The sequence below is a fragment of the Mustela erminea genome, chromosome 17, assembly GCF_009829155.1.
Source record: "Mustela erminea isolate mMusErm1 chromosome 17, mMusErm1.Pri, whole genome shotgun sequence".
Lineage (NCBI taxonomy): Eukaryota > Metazoa > Chordata > Mammalia > Carnivora > Mustelidae > Mustela > Mustela erminea.
In genome coordinates, this window is record NC_045630.1 from 64377812 (window position 1) to 64393145 (window position 15334).

Here is a 15334-nt window from a genome sequence, read left to right on the forward strand (position 1 = left end):
ATGGACTTGGAGAAAGGTCTGGATCCATATCAGATTGGGCATCAACCAGCTATGTGAGCTGGAGATCCACCTCAGTTTCTTTACCTGGACAAGGAGATTACCACCACCCACACCACAGACTGTGCTGGCAAAACGCCCTCACCCTATTCTCAGCTGACAGTGGGCTCTAGTTATAATCTGTAGTGCGCTGTACACTGTGGTTTGCTAGAAAGTACCGTAGTGGTTTGTAATTTAGAAGCCTCTAGCCTCACTTCCCTTCTCCTTCGTAATTACCCACCCATCCCAGCCTCTCAGGACATGCCAGCCGCTGCAGAAAACACATTTATGTAGGTTCCCTAGACCTCACGTTCCAGACTCTAAAATAACCAATGTGATTGCCTTGTCCTAGCCAGCAAGGTGGGGGTGGAGCCTCGCAGGGGAAGCTTCTCATGCTCCCTCACCTACCAGTCTCCTTGCTTGGCTGTTACTCCTGTGCAGTCATTTCCCCATCAGCCTCTGCCAGGGTTCTGAGCACCTTCAACTCTGTCCTCATCCACAAATCTCAAAAACAAGCTGCCTACCTTCCTCTTTCAAGGTCTGAAAAACAGCAAGGAGGCCCAGGGTGGTCTCCCTATACTAGGAAATATTGAGAGGACCCCATCAGCTTAAACAGTCAGATGATTTTCAAAATTACAAACCCTTGTTAGTGTCAGTGTGGTGTGTGGTGGGGAGGGGCATGGTACCTTTCATCTTTGCCCATTCATACACATGGTGACATGTCATTCCCAGCCAGGGGCACCCTCCTAAAGCCACTCCGGGTTACCAGAAATCCCAACCCTAGGAGGTCAAAAATATTCAAAATATATTCGAAATATATTTGAAATATTCAAAAATATTTCAAGACAATGACACAAATATTTCATTAGAAGAAAATGGTTCTTAATATACATTTTATAGAGAGAATGGGAGAGCCAACTTGCCCCCAATCACACAGCTCCACTCTTACTTCCCCTTTCCTTCCTCAACCTCAAAGTAGCCTCAGTAGGAATAGACATGGTCTCCCTAAGATAGGAATGGTCTCCTTGGTACAGGAGATGCCTGCTTATTTTCTGGATTCATGCATTTAAAAAAGATAAATCTTCAACTGTGTCAGCAAAAACATTTGTTAAAGACATGGCTTGGAAAACTTAAAAAACAACATATTTTTTAAGAAAGTAAGATCAGTTTGTTCATGGTAGGAAAACAGAACTTTCTCACAAGATGACAGCCACAAAAATGGCAACACTTGCTCAGATCTCAGCATCAAAAAAGAGATGGATAACACCGTTTTAGCTACGAATCCAGGATTAAGGGGTATGCCTAAACTGTCACTTATTTTTAAACTGTTCTGAAAAAGGGCTAGTATCCAAAATCTATGAAGAATTTATCAAACTCAACAACCAAACAACAAATAATCCAGTCAAGAAATGGGCAAAAGACATGAACAGACGTTTCTTCAAAGAAGATATACAGACGGCCAACAGACACAAAAAAATACTCAACACCACCTGGCATCAGGGAAATACAAATCAAAACCACAGTGAGATACCACCTCACACCAGTCAGAATGGCTAAAATTAACAAGCCAGGAAACCACAAATGTTGGCACGGATGCGGAGAAAGGGGAACCCTCCTACACTGTTGGTGGGAATGCAAGCTGGTGCAGCCACTCTGGAAAACAGTACAGAGGTTCCTCACGAAGTTAAAAATAGAGCTACCCTATGACCCAGCAATTGCACCACTGGGTGTCTATCCCCAAAATACAAATGTAGTGATCCAAGGGGCACATGCATCTGAATGTTTATAGCAGCAATGTCCACAATAGCCAAACTGTAGAAAGAACCTGGATGTCCACCGACAGAGGAATAGAGCTGCCCCGCACAGCTGCTCTGCTCTGAAATGTTGGCAAAAACTCTGTCTTAAGGCCCATCCACACTTCACCAAGGGGATTAAGAACACACTTATGTTATGTCAAACTACCTCTAACCTTTTTCTGGGGGACTGGGAGGAGACTAACTTTTAGCCTGAGTCCTGAGTTTAAGGGTCAACCCTTAAAAGCAAGCTACCTGTGCGCCTGGGTGGCTCAGTGGGTTAAGCCGCTGCCTTCAGCTCAGGTCATGATCTCAGGGTCCTGGGATCGAGTCTCACATCGGGCTCTCTGCTCAGCAGGGAGCCTGCTTCCTCCTCTCTCTCTCTCTGCCTGCCTCTCTACCTACTTGTGATGTCTCTCTGTCAAATAAATAAAATAAAAAAATCTTAAAAAAAAAAAAAAAAAAGCAAGATACCTCCATCAGTTAACATCTTGGAGGACAATGTACATAGATAAAGAAAATTCCTACAGTTGTCCTCCTGGGCAAATAGGCAATGGGCTCAGGCTTGGAAGCTGGGCAGAACCTGAGTGAAAATGGGAGAACACCTCCTTGGCTATCTGGTCTAAGACGGACCGTAGGTGGAGCTTGGAGAGTCAGCAGGAAGGGACAGACAGAGCCTGGGATCGGACTCCTGGACTGCCCTTCAGCAGTGCGTGTGATCATAGGGAAGCTACTTCGTCCTGCAAATCCTCGCTTCTTCATCTGCAAAGGGCCCTGCTGATGAGGTGTCAGCATGACCATCGCTTCTTCAGGGAAGAGGTCTCCAAAAGGTCAATTCCCTCCATTCGACACACTGATCATACCATGGACCTGATCCTTTAGTGCCGCTTGGCTGAATATTCACACACGTGGGATTATCTGATTAGCCCTGGAGTCTCCAATCTGTAAATTTCAGTAGGGCAGGGACTGTGTTGTTTTTTTTTTTTCTCACAGGTCTGTCCCAAACTCCCAACACAATACACAACATGTAGTAAGTTTCAAATTAACACGTGTTGATGATTGAATAAATGATTAATTGAGCTCCTGAATGTGAAAATGATCTATAAAATAAGCAGCACAATGGAAGCGTTTGTGATTGTGACTTGGTGTGGATGATGACATGAGAATTAATCCTCTTAGCTGCTGGAAACCATTCTGCTTTCATTTAAGGAACAAAATTGCTGCATTTGAAGGACACCGTAAGGAGAGGGTCTCTGACAAGCTATCCCATGGTGCCCCATTTCAGGATTCTCTTCAGGACCATGCCAAAATACCCAGCTCATCAGCGTTCTGAAGCAGTCCTGCTTTATTCTGATCCATCGCTGGTCACTGTGGGAGACTTGGTTGAGTCATCTGGGCATTTTAAAAAGCAAGCAGTCTACTGGCTAAAGCTGCTGGGCATCTGCTGTTGGACCGAAGACAATGCATTCTGGACATGGGCTAGGCTGAGAAAAGCACCCCAGGGCCCACCGACCCCCACATTTGGTTGAATCCGACTCTATACCCAGACTGCTGTGGGCATCGGGAGCCAAAGGAAACTGCAGTGGCCAGAGCCCGGGAGAGCTTGCTGCCCCATGCTGATACATTCATGGGAACAAAGGCCTTCCAAGTTGCGCTGAGCTGGTCTGGAGATGGAAGGCCTTTATGCAGGTTTCCAAGGAGATGACTCAGATGCTGTTACCATAGAAACTGTTGCTACCACCTATTGTCCATCACCCCTTGACAGAAAGGCAAGGGGGGTGTGGTTGATGGAGAAGGAAACAAGAAGAGTTGGATTTAACTCAAGATGAAAACACATATTGAGATGGGTCCCCCCCAAAGACTTCTCTGGTATAAGTAACAAAGCCTCCAGTGTCCCAAGGAAATGAATTTGGGACATGAGTGTGGTATGATGTTATTTGTGCTGGGTTCGGGGTGAGTACCATGGCACATAAAAATGACCTCTACCCATCTGTTGGGTCCTATCATCAAGGCTCTCCACAGAAAACACTTGGGTATAAGGGTCATCAGCACAGTCCAGGCCATGACCCCTGAAGATGTAGAACCATAAGGAAACGGATGTAAGCTGTCCGTCCTTTCCCCTCATTCCTGCTGAAATGTTTTTTGTTTTTTTTCCAGGTAAAAGGGGGATATAAACTCTGAGAAGTTCCTCAGAGTTTTGCTACTATCTCTTAATACTTACCATGAATAAAGTGTTCATTTCTTTTTAATCTAACAAGAGCAGCTTATGGGTAAATTAGACAAGTTCCATTAATCATAAATGCATACACGGTCATGGAAGACATATTGGATTTGGAATCAAGTCTGAAAGATCAGAATTTGAAAGTCAGTCTCATTCCTTATTATATGCATGGCCTTGGGCACTTTACCTGCTGAGTCCCAATTACTGCCAGTCTACTTCACATGGTATAAAGCCCCATCAAGGAACTGTCCTCTCGTGTGTCAAGTACAATGGTGTTGGTCCCATCCATACTAGCAAAAGGCTTTTTAACTTCAATTACTCCGGACAGGACTGTTACAACTCTTTTTGTGTTATCCAACCTTTTGTTTAGAAAATAATTGGTACCTAGCCAATTATTCTGACATTAAAATTATAGGTGACAAAATGAAATAAATCCCTACACAGCTTTCTGATTATTTTCTTATCTAGCCTTCTGATTATTTTCTACTCATCAAGCCTGACAGACCTGTCATTTCCCCCACAGTCATTTGGGAAGTCAAATTTCAACTGGGAATAAGCTGTTGAAGTTAGAGGAGAAACTCTCTGGAAGACCGTGGATGGCCACCAGATACTGTCTGGAGGAAAACAAGGAATCAGTATGACAGGTACATTGTTGAACCCCATACATTGAATTTAGGGTAACGAATGGGAGCTGGAAAAGATCTGGAGTCCAGAAGTAGAAAGGAGAGTAGAAACAATTCACTGCTGCTACCCCAATCTAGAACATCTTCATGTCTTCCACACCCTTTAGAAAGACACCAAGTTGGAAATCCATCACCACAAGCACTCGCCAAGCTGCCAGGTAGACCTGCAGTCCTTCAGGTCTGCTCCAGGAAGTGAGTGCCTCAAAGGAGGCATTCAGGCGCACCGGATGTGGCAGAGAAAAAAATATGCAATTCAGTTCCTCCAATTCTGTACAAGTTCCTTATTTATGTTTTTCTTTCAAATAACAGTGCTGTGCATTGTTTGGACACTCTTAGATCAGGAGCACATGTCCTGCCATGTTGTCAGACAGGAGGGATTAAGAAAGAAAGAAGCAAGAGGAGCAAACGTCTGTCCAATCATGGACTAGTGGCACTGGCTAATCCTACATGCCAGGAGGGAAGGCCCCAGAACAAGAGAGAACATGCTAGTGTTCTAGATCTTGGGTGTAGGTCCCTCTTGATAATGATCAGGAACCCAAAGCCAAGTCAAGACCACACAATCAAAAAGGGGTCACTGAAGGACTGAGGCCAAAGGGACTAATGCTCTTGGTTCCAGCAGGTAAGACTCACCCTTTGCTTTAGCTTTAAATAGGATTCCCACAAAAAGTCTTCGGAGCTTTAAAAATCTCACTCCCACAGATTGACCACCCTAATACCAGACAGCATTTCTCCTTAACCAGAGCTTCACCGAGGCAGATCTCTCCAATGAGAACAAACTGGTCAACCTCTCCCCAGATCTCCCCTCGACACACTACAACGTGGAAAGACCTAGAAAGTACATGACATAGCATACATTGTTCTCCTGGCTTCTCCTCTTAGAGTTAAAAAGACTGAGGCCCAGAGAGCCAGTGAGTGACTTGTCCCGGGGTCAAGAGCCACATGGGGGCAGAACCTGGGCCAGAATCCAATTCTCTTGCCACTCATCGCAGGACTGCTTCCAACACCTTACACCGTCTCAACACATGGCCATCTTAGTCCCATGCACACTAACTTTATCTCCGCTAGTCTAAAATCTCTGACAGCAAGACCCGTATCTTTTACTAGTAACTTTCGGTCCCCATTCTCGAACACCCAGCACCGAGCTAGGGTATCTAGGAGGAATGAGGAAGCATTTCCTGATCAACTCCCACCTCACTTTTTATTAATGATCTGGGTGTGCCCTGCTAGCAGCACCAAATGCCCATCTCCACCATGGCATTCATCATTCTGGACTGTCCTTGTGCACAGACTTGTCTTTCTCTTGACTGGACTATGACATCTTTAAAGACAAGACTGGTTCTTTTCTTGGTTCCCAACTCTTGATTCTTTGGGAAGAATTCTAGCCACAAGGGCATCTGGCCTGCCATCTTTAAGAGGAGTTACAGTGACCAAGAACATCTTTACTCACTAAATGTTTTAATGTTGTATAAATAAAATGCATTAACAGAGCTAGTTTTTAAAGCTAGGTGTGATCTTTTAAATCTTGATATTTAAAGAAACCATCATCAGCTAGCAGCCCATTAAAATAGTCCATCTGGGACTACGGAGGAAAGATTACCAATTCCACTGCCAAACTCCATCACCAGAAAGAACAGAAGTGTCACTTGACTTACTCTAATGACACTCGGACACACTCAAAAAGCAAGTCAGTATCTGGACCCAAACAGATGCTCTCAATCTGATCCATTTCTTTACTGAACTTGATCTGTTTGGCAAGATGTGAAAATGTCTCACTCACAATGCAAGGTTGAAAAAGTGATGGCTGATGAACATCTAGGCTGTTTCCAGTTTGGGTCACTGTGTTAAAGCTGCCATGAATGTACAATGGACGTGCACTTGCATTTCTCCTGGGGAAATGCTTAGGGGTAGAAAGGCTGGACCCCATGGTAGGTATATGTTTAACATTTTAAGGGAACTGCCCAGCCATTTTCCAAAGTGGCTGTCTCTTCCCATCCCCACCAGCAGCGTGTGAGGGTTCCAGAACTTCCACAGCCTCACAAACACTTGACAGCAACTGTCTTTCCAATTTTGACCACCCTTAAGTGAAGTGATGGCATCTCCTTTTGTTTTAACCTGCATTATCCAAAGGACTAATGATGCTGAACATCTTGTCATGGTCTTGTCATCTTTTTTGGTTTAGTGTCTGTTCAAATTTTTTGCCCGCCTTTTAGAATGGGTCATTTGGGGCGCCTGGGTGCTTCAGTTCGTTAAGCCACTGCCTTTGGCTCAGGTCATGATTCTGGAGTCCCGGGATCAAGTCCCACATCGGGCTCCCTGCTCAGTAGGAAGTCTGCTTTTCCCTCTGACCCTCCCCCCTCTCGTGCTTTCTCTCTCTCTGTCTCTCTCTCTCTCTCTCAAATAAATAAATAAAATCTTAAAAAAATAAAATAAAATGGGTCACTTGCTTGGTTGCTGGCGACTTTAAGTCCTTTATGTATTCTGGAGACAAGGCTCTTATACAAGAATGTCTGTCGTGGGTGTTTCCCTTAATAGACCAAATATCCTACTGATTTCCTCTAACTGTTCCCTCACCCCGCCAGACTCTCCTTCTGGTGGCATCACAGTCTAAACACAGAAGTGAGGGCACAGGCAATACAGTCTGAAACCCGAGGAGCCGGTCTAGTCACGGCTCATTGGAAAGCCTCATGTCTTCTCAAATCCCTGCCTGCTGCTTGTCTGCTTTATACTCACACACTCCTAGGATGAGTGAACATAAGTCTGTTTCTTTAAAGATACGCTAACTTTGGGGTGCCTGAGGTGCTCGGTCAGTTAAGCATTCGACTCTTGATTTCGGCTCAGGTCATGATCTCGGGGTCGTGGGATCGGGCCCCGCATCAGGCTCTGCGCTGAGCGTGGTGCCTGCTTGGGATTCTCGCTCTCCCTCTGCCCTTCTCCCCACCGCCAGCATGCGCACACACACCCTCCTGCTCTCTCATAAATAAATAAATCTTTAAAAGACACACTAACTTGAAGCCGTTCTCGTCAGGGAACATCTCAGCCCCCCACAGAACTTTTGGGCAAGTCTAGAGACATTTTTGCTTCTCACAACTGGGTGGGGAAAGAGTTGTTCCTGAGACCTGGTAGGTAGAGGCCAGAGATGCCGCTGAAGTTCCACAAAGCACAGGTCAGCCCCCACAACAAAGAGTGATGTAGAAACCCTGCCTCAAATCCATTGGCAGGTACTGCTTTTAGGTCAAGCAATAGAATGCAAAGCAAATACTGATCTAAGAGCAGGAAACCCGAGGGGATTCTCTAAGCTCTGTTGCTAACTAGGCATATATCGTCCGGCAAAGCACCAAACTTCTCAAAGCCCCAAATTGCTCATCTGTAAAATGCAAGGCTTAACCTAAATTACCTTGAAGTTCTCCACCAGTTGCAAACAAATGCAATCCTATGACTGTTCGTTCAGAACCCACAGAACTTGGAGCAGCCATAAAATGGGCCTGGGGTTTTCAACACTTCCAGGTTAACAGATGGCGACGAAGGTTGGTTCGAGGGAAGAGTCTCCGAGAAAGTGTCTGATAAAGGGGGAAGGGGACCCACGCACGGTGGTTGCCATGGGGGAAGGACAAAATGGGTGAAGGGGCGTGGGAGGTGCAGGTTTCCAGTCATGGAATGAAGAGGTCAAAGGCACAGGAGAGGGACACAGTCCACTGTATTGCGATAGCGCTGCACGGTGACAGATGGTGGCCACGCACGTGAGCACAGCGTAACACAGAGCTCTCAAATCACACTGTCTACTCGAAACTCACACCACATTGTGTGTCAACTCTACTTGAAAAGATGGGGATCAACTATTGACCTCAGCAGGGACCTTGCCTCAACAGAGAGGGGGGAGATGACACAGGCTGCCCGACTTTCCCAATAGGTGCTCCCTAAAGAGAACCTGCCCCATGGAGCTGGACCCCCATCTGCCCTCCGTTCCCCCCACCGGCCCAGCTTCCATGAGGAACACGAGCTCCACAAAGCCAGGCGTGACTCTCACAGGAGAGAGCCTTCCAGGGCCCGTGTGCCCTGCAGAGCCAGTCCCCAGCTCAGAAGGGAGATGGTGTCGATGACACAGCGTCTTTGAAAATCCAGACAGGGCTCTGCCAGGAGGAAGAGTCAGCTCCTGAAGGACCCCAGGACTCACCTCAGGAAAACAAGAGGCTTCCCTGTGGGCCCAAGCAGTACAGACACTGAATGTGGATCAGGTTTCTGTCACTCCCGCCCTGTGGGATGAAGAAGATCCTGCACCAGTTCTTAAAACAGCTGCTGCGCGGGTTAAATGAGATTGAAAATTGCTCCTCTGGGTCTCGGCAAGAGCACACTGATGGCGAGCATCTCGGACAGCCCAGGGGTAAAGTTCTTTCATTTCAAGATGACTAAAAATTAGAAACATTAATTAAGAGAGGAGACTCACCGGGAGCACCCGGTCTCCCAGAAGCAATCCCCAGAGCTGCCTGTAGATATTTCTGGTGAAAGCATCATGACTTCCACCGTAATGGACAGAGAACCGAGAGAAGTGAGGCCAGCCCGGCGGGGAAGAGAGGTTTGCTCTTCCTGCACCAATGAGGAAACTGTGGACTCCTTGCTCCTTCCCAGCAGGGTGAGGGCAACGGGTGGGACCCGTTTCACCAATGGCCACGTCTCTCCCCGTGTCTCTTCTGTGACAACGGAAGGCGTCCCACAGGCCTAACCGCGAGGAAACGGGGAGCAAAGGTGGGACCCAGAATGGAGGAAGCGAACGCCTTGGCCTCTTACGGGACACAATCTCGGGCCAGAGCCCCTCCCAGCACCCCTCCCCCTCACCCACACCGCACGTGCCTTGCACTACCCCAGTGCGTGGGGGACTCGGAGCAGCAGGCCTTTACCCCCTCTCAGCCCCGGTCTGCAGCCACAACTACTCCACGGCGAAGCCCAAGGCGAAGACCCTGCAGTCGCGTCTGCAAACACTTGGAGCAGGTGTCAGACCCGAATAAAGCCGAGAGCACCACTCGTGACCCGCTTAAAGATGGAGCACGATAGGCTCCGTCAGGGATGCCTGTAACTTAATCAGGCCCCCAGCCCGCCCGCTGGGTGCGTGGGTGCATGTCTGGGTACATGCGGAGCGGTGGCTGTCAGCTCAAACCCAGAGCAGCGTGCAAAAATCAAGTCCTCTGAATTACATTGACCGTTTTCACTTGTTCTCTTCTACCTTTGCCTGCCCCCTCCTTCCCAAAGACCAGTTCGCAATAAAAGCAGAGAGGCCCCTGGAATGCGGACACTCACTGTCGGGCCAGCGTTCTCTCGCAGGATCTGAGCCCGATGACCGCTGGGTGCCTGCAGGTAGGTGCTGCCTCCCTCGGCTCCCCGTGGCTGACTCTTCAGATGCTTTCTAAACTATGACTCAAAACATCTCTAATACCGAAACCACCTTTTTATTTGGTTTCTGCCTACGTGGGTTGGGAACGTGGGAGAGGCTGGGCTGATGGTTCTTGCTTGGGGTTCTCATGACGTTGGTGCAGGAGGCTGGCTAGAGCTGAGGTCACCTGAAGGTCAGCCTGGGCCGGGCCTTCGAGATGGCCCGCTTACAAAGCTGGCAGATGGCCCTGGCTACTGACCGGAGCCCAGCAGGAGCTGTCGACCAGAGTGTCTGCACGTGGCCTCTCCAGCCTGGCTGGAGGAGGCTAGCCGGGCTCCTTGGCAGCTGGGTCTGCTCAGAGTGAGGGATAGGTGTCTGGTCTTTGGAAACCAGCCTCAGAAGTCTAGTGCCTCCACAGCGATCTATGGGCAATTGGGGAACCCCAAAGGTCAGCCCAGGATCCAGGCAGGGGCAGTCACAGATCTCATTTCTCTCCCTGACACCAGTGTCAAAGATTTTGCATTTTTAAATCCCTGCACTGACCTGTTTAACTTTTAAAGTCCCCGTCCACTCAGGGTCAGGGAATGGCTTTGCGTATCACCCATCATGCCTCACTGAGCATCTGGCTTTTAGGAGATGCTCAAGAGATAGATGCTGAGTGAATGAACAAATGAGCTTGCCGAGTGAGGATCTGTTTGTTTTTTGTTTTTGTTTTTTACTTCCCTGGAGACTCCTCTTCCTCCTCCACGGCCACAGTGGATACTACATCCAACTTTCGTAGGATTGTGTTTAGGAATAAACGCAATGATTTATGAGGACGGATTTTCATTGTCCCTTAGTTGTTGGCAAAGACTCGAGATGGCACACGTGGCCCATCGTCGTCCGCAGAGCTGCACGGCTTGCCCTCCTGCCCACGCTGAGACCCGTCACCCCGTCTGGCTGGCTCTCCTTCCTCCCCGCTGCCCAGTCAGCTCTTGGCAGCCTGTCTCCGGCTCGCACTCCTCCTGGATGGGCAGCGTGGGGACCAACCCTGGTGTCATACTGTGAATCTGTCTCTCCCCTTCTGCAGCCAGCCTGGGCAGGTCACTCCATCCTCCTTGGTCTTGTCTGCAGCTGCCTGAGGATAAGATAATACCTGCCCCACAGAGTTGTGTTGAGGGCAAAATGCGTCACTGTGCATTGCGTGTTCCGGGGACCCAGCACAGAGCAAGGGTGGCGCAAGCGTGATGAGCTACAGGCACTGGCCCCGCCTTCACGGGTCCCCTTTCCCTCTGAATTCCGTGCTCTACCCACAATGAACACCCTCCAGAATCCAAAACATGCCGTGTTTTCTTTCACTTCAGTGCTGTCCACGTGCAACTTCCTCCTACGAGGATCAGCTTAAAGCCCTCAGACCAGCAGCCAGCTCGTGCTAACTACCATCGCAGTGTTGGAAATTAGGAATCTGCCTGGAATGTTCTTTCCCATCTCTCCTCTGTACCCCTCACCCCCACCCCTTGGCTAATTCCCAATCATCTTTCCAGTCTCAGTTCAAATATTTCCTTCCAAGCTTACCCTCTCCCTGCAAATGTAGTTCAGGTGTCTTTCCAGTCAAGGACACTGCTGGTTCCTGAGGGGCCTTCTGTCGCTTACAAAAATGCTCTCCTACCCCAAGGCAGCAGTGTCTGGAGAGGGGGATGGACTGGATTTTGGCCTCTACTCATGCCTTTAGCCAACAGCCAGTGAACAGCACCCCAACCCCCACCAACAAAACCACACACAGCTGCCCAACTGCCCGTGAGCACCCACGGCGTTTATCAGCCCCCGGTGCAATCAGCCCTTGTCTGTGTCCCTCCAGAAGAAGGACTCCGCCAGGCCATGGCTACAACTTCTCCAAATGTTATCTCCGATACCTAACACACCACTCTGCACTTCAGAGCTGCTCAGTAAATCTTTGTTAAGTGAATGAATGAACGGACCATGAAGGACGGACCATGGCCTTGTATTCTTCCCCTGTGCTTATTCTCGTCTTCCAAGGCCCCGGTGTAAACACCAAGCCCTCAACAACACATGCTGACTTGTCACCCACGCATTTGTGGGGTTTGTTCTGAGTATGAGAAACGGGGAGGGAAGCTTCCAGATCCTTTGCTCACACAGTGGAGTTCAGGCTCCAGCAGGAACAAGCACTCAGCTTTAAGGGCCCTCCGTCCAGGTGGCTTATGGACCTCTGCAACCGCCACCCTATTAAGCAGCAGGGAGCTGCCGAGGGCGCAGCTCAGTCTGCCCGGGAATGAAGAGAATGTGTTACCTAAGATTTCCCTGAAGGGTTCAGAGAGTGCCGGTTAAGGGTGCTGCCCAGCCACTGTCGCCCAGAGCCAGACGACAGGAATCCCAAGCCACCTGCCGGGTGAGCAGGCAGGGGACACACGCACACATGTGCGTGCACGCACACACCATTCAGTCCCAGAAGTCAGTGAGGCCCCACATTTAGTAAGCTGCTGATAGTTGCAGCTTCTTAAAAAGGACACAGTAAGGCAATAAGACAAGGTAACCTGGGCAGTTAAGGGGCTGGTTTCAACGTGTCACTACGGGGGCAGTGAGGGGAGCGAGTGTGCGAGAAGCCGCACAGCCTGGCATTGGGAGCAGAACCATGTACAGCCCGGGAAGCCTGGTCCAAGCCCTGGTTTCACGTTAGACACAAGCCGCCTTCCCTCTTCATCTGGGTCCCAAGAGTCGGTGAGCAGTCAAGGGGGTCCTTCTGCTCCCTGCAACTATGCTGAGAATAACATCAGAGAAACATAAAAGCTCTCTGAAAGCGAAGGATTCCCTAAGTTATTGTCATTGGGTTGTCTCATTCCTCTGTGCGGTCACCACGCTGCTCCGCGGCGCTCCCTCCAGGAGCCCCTCCTGTGGTCTTCGTCCTTCCAACGGCTCCTGACACCCCCTCTCGCTCAGCCAGTCGTGGGGGCTCCTCTAGACACATACCCCCGCTTGAGGGCAGTGGTCACATCAGGTATTTTCTTGTGTCCTTAAAGCTCAGAGCCCAGCCCCTGGCCCGTAGGCTCGCGGACCCCAAGCCTGGGTGTACACACACGCGGGTGCGCAAGTGCTTGCTCTTCTCATCCGCCAAGGAGCTGACCACGGGGACAGCAAGTCGACCCCTTCCGGGACAGGCACCAAAGGGCAGTCGGTGTTTTCTTATGCCAAACTGCACTGCCCTTAAAACAGAGCTCCAAAACCTCCGCTGACGGAGTCCACCAAGTTGTGGATACAGTTGACGGGTTAAAATCCGATCTGACCCACTTTAACTGACGGCAGGGGAAAGGGACTTGTAGTACGAGAACAAGATCTGTGGGCCACAATGGTTACTTCGGAGACTCGTTCCAAAGAGGAGCCTGAGCAGCCCCCTGTGGGCACCTGCGTACGGACCGGAGCCATCTGGGGCTCGTATCTGTTTTGGCTTCGGTGACTTTTATAGCAAAAGACTTCTTATCAAGACTATTATGGTCCAGGGCGCCTGGGTGGCTCAGTGGGTTAAGCCGCTGCCTTCGGCTCAGGTCATGATCTCAGGGTCCTGGGATCGAGTCCCGCATCGGGCTCCCTGCTCAGCAGAGAGCCTGCTTCCCTCTCTCTCTCTCTGCCTGCCTCTCTGCCTACTTGTGATCTCTCTCTGTCAAATAAATAAATAAAATCTTTAAAAAAAAAAAAAAAAAGACTATTATGGTCCATTAGTTAAAACAGATGTTAAAGCCATGAATCACTAAAACAAAACAAAATGGACATACCTTGAGTATTTTAACATAAGTATATAAACATAGGTTTACTAATATTTTTGAGCTTACTGGTGATCTGTCCTTTAGGTACGGGTCCACAGATTAATTGCCCAAGGTCTTCTTGCATAAATAATACTGACCCAGATTTCTAGTTTGCTTTCTTCCAAGTGGATGAAGACCTTGAAGACATCACACAGTAAGACACAAAGATGGCTGGAGGCAGACCCCTTCCACAGCTGCTTCTCTCCTTTCAACTTTTTAACTCTTGCCATGGTCTTTGTACCTAGTTCACCAGCAATTTCTTTTGTAGCAACTCACTTTTACCAATTTTGTTGGAAACCCTCAACTTAGTTACATTCACACAGCAATTAGAGGCAATTAGGTGTTAAGCACTTGGAAGAGTGCCTGGCACCCAGGGGTGCTCACTGCACGTTAGCTATCTATCCCACTCATTCCATTTATGTCATGATCAAGTTACTCAAGTTACAACAGCAAATTTACTGTTGCAAACAGGTAACAGCAACTTGCACAATGGACTCTTGCTACGCACTCAGCCTTAATGGAGGGGAATTACTGTGCACACAAAAGTAACATGGGCATAGAGCATACGGTAGCCATTAATGCATTTTGCAAAAGGGATGGAGACTAGCAAGTAAGTTAAATGGAGATCACGGAAGAGAGCGGCTGCTCTGATGAGGTCCTTCCAATCCCTTACGTTCTTCCCAACGTAGACGCCATCGCCAACCACAGCCAATGTGTAAAGCCACACCTGGCTTCACGGGGAAAGCTCCAGGAACAGCAACAGTATCGGTTTTTATTTGCAGTGTCTGCTTCCACTTTGCAAGATACAAAGCTAAACCTTTCTCTGCCAAGTCTCCCTAAATTTAAGCGGGCTGGCCAATGGCATGTTAGAATGGGTGGTCTGTGTTCACTTGAGTTGAGCATTCTTTTAATAAAGGACTTAGTTATAATGCTTTAGTTCTTTAGGTCTCGTTTTCATTCATGTAGGCCAACTGACAATTGCCGTGGAATTTCAGACAGAGCTAATCCACAATCCTGTGTACTTAAAAATCAAAACTGACCAGCATCCTCACCAAACCAGGCCCCACACTGAAAAAGGGATTGGTCCCCAGTGGGCCTTAATGCTCATGTGAATCTCAGTGCAAAACAGGGGAACAGGGACAGAAAGGGGCTGGCCTAAGGCCTTGGGTGAGGGCAGGATTAGCAGGACGTGAGACCAAATCCCACCCTTCTGACCTCTCTCCTGTCCCAGCAGCTGCCTTCCCATGGCCCATGTTAGAGGTAAATGGCTTAAAGAGGGCTTTATTAGGTTGGAGTCAACATTAGAAAACGGATTCCACCAACACGATCCATGGCCCTCTGCCTTGAGTAAGAATTTACCCAAAGAAGAACAGAGGTCTTACTCCTGAGGGACTGATCGCAGTTTTCAGGCCAAAGTTCCTGAAGAGACTGGTTCAGTAGCTCCT

General features: G+C 48.7%; 1 protein-coding gene and 1 long non-coding RNA gene across 6 annotated transcripts in view; one reads left to right on the forward strand and one right to left on the reverse strand.

The window, feature by feature from the left end:
* The window catches only part of NOS1AP (nitric oxide synthase 1 adaptor protein), a 261440-nt gene that overhangs the window by 99956 nt on the left and 146150 nt on the right, over positions 1 to 15334 (reverse strand). The window lies entirely within an intron of this gene.
* Positions 3582 to 11407, forward strand: LOC116576711. Its single transcript, XR_004280254.1, has 4 exons — positions 3582 to 3782; positions 4574 to 4694; positions 9975 to 10079; positions 11165 to 11407. It is a non-coding gene; the product is annotated as an uncharacterized LOC116576711 (long non-coding RNA).